Here is a 6,318-nt window from a genome sequence, read left to right on the forward strand (position 1 = left end):
TATGTCAGTGGGCAGAGTATCCTGAGAAAGAATTAATGATTTTTTTCTTCCTAATAACTCTGTAAATGCAACAAAATGTGAAAATTTAACATGCAGGTAAATATATTAAAAGGTTACTCTGTATTGTCAATTAAATTCTTTAATCTGTCCAGTCCTAGTTTCTCTTATTAGTAAAGTTTTGGAAACTGGTTTAAATAATCTAAAAGAAATTTCTGGATATGAGACTAAGGCTTTGTGACTATACAGTTATCACTCATTTACAGTAAAACTTGAAAAGCAATGTAAAAACAAAGTACCTTCTTGTGATGTTCTATTTCCAAACGAACAAAAATCCATATAGCTTTTCATTGTTGTGTGATAATTAAGTAAATAATATTATGTACATATTTGAGCCTGGGAATGTAGATTTACTTTTTAATAAGTTAAAAAAATCTAAATCTTAACCTATTTGTATGTTCAGAGAGTATTCTTGTACTAAATTGATTATATAAAAATAAAGAATAAGAACAACATATTTCTGTTGGTATATGTATTTAAAAGTTGTTTTAACAGTATTATTGGGTTAAATTAATCAAAAGAATGACCCAAGCATCAAGCCAACTTTAAATGTATTTTTAAAATAAAAACAAAATGTTGAACCAAGAGAGAACATGAGACTAACCTTGTCTCTAAAGTAATTTACGACTCAGAGGCAATAAGTGATCAGAGTGACTGTGCCATCTCTACCAGGGCAAGAGAGGCCAGAGAATAACTGAAATAGGAATTGCTTTAACCTCCTTTAACTTTTCCTCAATTTCTCTGTACTTCTATCAAAGGATTTTTCACATTTAAATTTAATATTTGTGGTGGAAAAAATGACCTTTACTCTTCATATTTTTATAATTAAATCATCATAAGATTATAGAAAAGAAATCTCACCTATGAGGTCATCATGCCCCTATGAATGGTTCACTTAGAATTTTTTAAACTTTGGGACTGGAGTGGGGGTGGGAGGGAAGCTGATTAGAAAACGTCATCCTTCAGGCCTGGGTGTTTGTTTGCCTAAGTGTGAGCAAAGGGTCTACAGTAGGGAGAAAATGAATGGAGAAAGGGGAGAGATGCTTGAAGGCAGAACATGGGGAGGCGAGGAATGACGTGGTTAAAGGGTTATTGTAATGATACCCATAATAGTAATTGAGGGAGAGCCTTCCGAGTTATTTTAAGTATTTGTCTTATCAAATTTTGCAAATTTCATACAAGAAACTCCTAAGAGCCAAATGTCACTTAAACAAAAATCAGTACAAAATTCTGCCCAGTATCATGCATAAGCCTCTTATTATGTCAACACAGTTCTAATGAATCTGTGTTCTCAGCTCTATTTAGCTGGACTTTGTCTACTGGCAACTGATAAAAGATTTTCAGCCTCTAGCTTTAAACAAGTGCTCTGAATTCTCATGTGTTGCTTGTACTATTATTTGGGTTCCATCCCCTACTTAACTGGGTGTCATTGAGAGCAGGGACTTTTCATTCGTTTTTGTAATTCCTGTGAGGCTTGATAAAACTCGCTTCTTATTTCATGACGCTTTTCTTAATATTTAAAATGCCATTATACATAGTGATATCTTGAAAGTTTCACGTGGCATGATATGGAAAGAGAATCGATCTTGGAGCCAGAGTTTGAACCCTTGCTTATTTATTCACATAATTTCTGTTTCCTTATCTGTAATGTGAGGATGAGAATAACCACCTTGCAAAACTGTCTTGAGATTTATTCAAAATGAAGTGCATAGGGTGGTCAGCACCAAGGGAGCGCTTGTGTCCTCTGAACACTACAGAAGTCTGACTCTCACTTGGGAATCTAAACAATAGATGCCCCAGTCCTGCTCTGACAGTGCAGCCAGGACAGGTAGTGATGCTGGGGATGACAAGCATTCCTAAATTTGGTGGGGAGGGGCCAATGGGAAAAAGACTTTCCTATGGGCTTTCTATGGGTTCTGGGTTGTGGGGGACTGTTGGGCATATCAGACATGAATTCCTAGAGGAGGCACTAGCTTTAAATAGAAAGTAGAAGTGCTGCCAGATACCTTAGGAGTGAAGAAGATGGAGACAACCAACTGAGACAAAGATGGATTTACAGAAGCCAAGAGAATAGTAGGTGAGCAGTCCCCAGTGATGGGAACGTTTTGCAGAACCCACAAAAGCACCTACAAAAGAAAGATTTGAATGGAAAGCTCTGCCAAGAGTAGAAAGCTGGGCCGCTGTGAAGATATTGGTCTAGTCAGAACTTTCCTACCCCCTTACCCAATTTTTCCCTTACTGTGTTCGTATGAGAGAGGGGTCAGAAACTTTGGGTAGCAAGATGCAGGAAGAGGAGTGAAAGCTCTAGGTGGGGTGAGGGAAGGAATTTGACCATCTCTTTCCTGATCTTAGGTGGGAGAAGGAGTAAAAATATTCATTTAAAATCAGAATGGAAATTTTGATTATTGCATTGGTATAAATTAAAAAAAATTTTTTTAAGTTTTTTGTACAATTTTTAAAGGTTACCCTCCATTTACAGTTGTTAGAAAATGTTGGCTGTACTCCTCATGCTGTACAATATATCCCTGTAGCCTATCTTACACCTAATAGTTAGTATCTCCCACTCCCCCACCCTTATATTGCCCCTCCCCCACACTGATAACCACTATTTTCTTCTCTCTATCTGTGAGTCTGCTTCTCTTTTTTTGGTATATTCACTAGTCTGTTGTAGTTTTTAGATTCCACATATAAGTGATATCATATAGTATCTGTTTTTCTCTGTCCAACTTATTTCCAAGTCCATCCATGTTGCTGCAAATGGCAAAATTTTGTTCTTTTTTATGGCTGAATAGTGTTCCATTGTATATAAACACCACATCTTCTTTATCCATTCATCTATTGATGGACACTTAGTTCACTTCCATATCTTGGTGATTGTAAATAATGTTGCTATGAACACTGGGGTGCATATATCTTTTTGAATTAGTGTTTCTGTTTTTTTCGGATATATACCTAGGAGCAGAATTGCTGGGTCATATGGTATAGATATTTTAATTACTAACTGGAGGACTATTTGTATTACTTAATAGTGACCAGAATAGTAATGGAGTCTACCCAGGTTTTGACAGAACAGTGGAAGAACCAGTTCCATAGAATACATTTTAAATGACACAGGAGACATAACTAAAGTTATTTTTAATTTTCTTCTGTGAGTCTTATTCATTCAATTTAACCATTATACTGATAGAATTATTAACGTAGGAAAACCATTTGTTGATGAAAAATAGATAAGGCATAAGGATAAAAACACATACATTATCAGTATAACTCTCTAAATTGACTCAGAAACAGTAGAAAAATGTATCCCCAAATTTACAAGTTTGCCCATACATTTTGGCTCAGTATTTCCATTTTGAAGAAGGTACTCCAATAACAAATAGAAGAGCAATTTGTAATTTATTATCTTGTAATTTATTACAAAATAATATATACTCATAGCAGTGGCTAATAACATGAATAAAGAAAACAGCACAAATGTCCAACAACTCAGTACTGTCTGTATGTCAGTCATATTTTTCTTGTTAGTATCTTAACAAAATAGACTGTTCCATAACCATAAAAAGTTACAAGTATGTTGACTCTGTTTCCGTGTGAAAATGTGTGTATAAATTACTTTTTAAGTGAAAAGGTAGAAAACATAGCCTGTTTACTCTGAACAAATCAGAAGTACAGGTGCATAAACGAACAAGTTCAGAAAAAAATGGGCAACAATATTCAATAGTTTCTTTCTTCCTGTTGTTGTTTAAGAACTAGTGCCACTAGTTTAAAAGTAAAATGCTACCAGTGTTTGTGGGTTCTTGCTGAATATCTTTAAGCTAGGGCTCTATTTCAAAACTGAACACCAGAGACATTTTGGCATACCATTACCCGTATCTCATGAAACATGTTTTTGGGTGTGATTGAAATGTGTGGTGACTCTGCAAATATAGTTCTTGAAAGTTGAAAGAGAAATGTTTCAAAAAAGGGTGAAACAGAAAGATTTTGTTTCCTAGTTCATCAATAAGATAACTTAGTCTGTACACCTTAGGAGGAATGTGATCCTATTTTTTTAATGTGCTGTAGTCTTAAAAACTTTTCTTTTCATATTAAGATGTATATCTGTTTGTTGTAATGTTAGCAGCCAGTGTGCATATGATATTTCAACAACTTAACAAATTTTACCTCATTCAAATCCTAGTTTAAAAGAATCAAATGAAATGTCATCTGCAGCAACATGGATGGACCTAGAGATTATTATACTAATGAAGTAAGTCAGAAAGAGAAAGACAAATACCACTTATATGTGGAATCTAAAATATGATACAAATCAACATATCTATGAAACAGAAACAGACTCACAGATATAGAAAATAGACTTGTGGTTGCCAAGGGGAAGGGTCTAGGGGAGGGAAGGATGGGAGTTTGGGATTAGCAGAGGCAAAATATTATATATAGGATGGATAAATAACAAGGTCTTACTGATATATTCAATATCTTGTGACAAATCATAATGGAAAAGAACATGAAAAAGAATATATATGTATGTATAACTGAGTCACTTTGCTGTACAGCAGTAATTAACACAACACTATAAATCAACTATGCTTCAATAAAATTTTTTTAAAATTTAAAAAATGAGAAGAATCAGGCTACTTTTCCCTCTTGGAAATCCAAAGAAACAACAGCAATGTCACCCCAGCAACAGAAGGCAGAAAACTGTGTCTGTTTCCCCTTCCAACAATGCAACTCCAGAACAGTGTTTATTTCTAGTTATCTAATGGCCACCTCATATAGCAGTAACCATGGTTCCCACAGAGGCTTATAAAGAAAACACAAAAGGAAAGCAAATGAAGCCCTCATCTCTCTCACTGGGATCATGCGACCAAAAGATATAGGAGTTTGTGTTCCCCATTGATCCTGACATGTAATAGTTCTTGTTCGCTTCTAAAGCTAAACACAATCCACTAAGAAATGATAACCTGTAATAATTTCAAAACCCTTTAATAATTTGTTTTGATTTACTTACCGCGAGGTTTTCACAAAACTTCCAGTATATTGGAGGTAAAAGTTCCCAGCGTTCTTCCTCATTCCTATTTAATACAGCTACACAGCATGAACTTCTATCATCATGTGATTTGCCTATTCTTTCTTCCATGAGAGTCTCAAGGCAACGACAGAGCATCTTCCCATCCTAACTTCTTCACTGTTCCTAGAGCAGAGCCCACCAAAATGGTACATTATTACATAGATGACTCGTAACTCTTTTTGAAATCACAACTAAGACAGACCAGGAGTTCATGTACTTTTTTCTCAAATATTCTATAGGTAGATAGGGAAATACAACTAGTACTGTGTTTCCTCGTAGTTTAAAAAAATTTTTAAAGCAAAGTGATTGATACTTTATTCATATTCTTTTCCATTCTGGTGTATTACAAGATATTGAATATAGTTCCCTTTTCTACACAATAGGACCTTGTTCTGTATCTATTTTATATATAGTGCTGTGTATATGTTAATCCCAAACTCCTAATTTATCCCTCCCCACCTTTCCCCTTTGGTAACTGTAAGTTCGTCTTCTATGACTGTGAGTCTATTTCTGTTTTGTAAGTCTGTTTTCATTTGTATCATATTTTAGATTCCACAAATAAGTGATATCATATGATATTTGTCCTTCTCTGTCTGACTTACTTCAAAAAGTGATCAATATTGATTTAAAAAATGGCTTATGAAATCCTGGCTCAGGGTCTCTTCCCTCTGCTGTCACGGAACTTCCCCAGAGCCCGAGGGGAGGGCGGCCTCACTGAGGCTGCCGGCTCTGGAGGTGTCCCAGCAGCCAAAGCCGTGACACTCCTGGGGACAGCGGGCCAGTTGTTTCAACAAGTAACTTAAAGACAAAATGGAAAACCAAGGAGGTTTGTGCCTGAGATCATGTTGATGTGAACCCAGGGATGGCCACCTTGTGCCAGACGTCAGGGCTGTGCCTCTGAGGTGGGAGAGCCAAGTTCAGGACTCTGGTCCACCAGAGACCTCCCAGCTCCACGTAATATCAAACGGCAAAAATCTCCCAGAGATCTCCATCTCAACACCAAGACCCAGCTCCACTCAACGACCAGCAAGCTACAGTGCTGGACACCCTATGCCAAACAACTAGCAAGACAGGAACACAACCCCACCCATTAGCAGAGAGGCCGCATAAAATCATAATAAGGTCACAGACACTGCAAAACACACCACCAGATGTGGACCTGCCCACCAGAATGACAAGATCCAGCCTCATCCATC

This window comes from Neophocaena asiaeorientalis, unplaced genomic scaffold (assembly GCF_003031525.2).
Source record: "Neophocaena asiaeorientalis asiaeorientalis breed wild unplaced genomic scaffold, Neophocaena_asiaeorientalis_V1.1 scaffold7, whole genome shotgun sequence".
NCBI classification, from domain to species: Eukaryota; Metazoa; Chordata; class Mammalia; order Artiodactyla; family Phocoenidae; genus Neophocaena; species Neophocaena asiaeorientalis.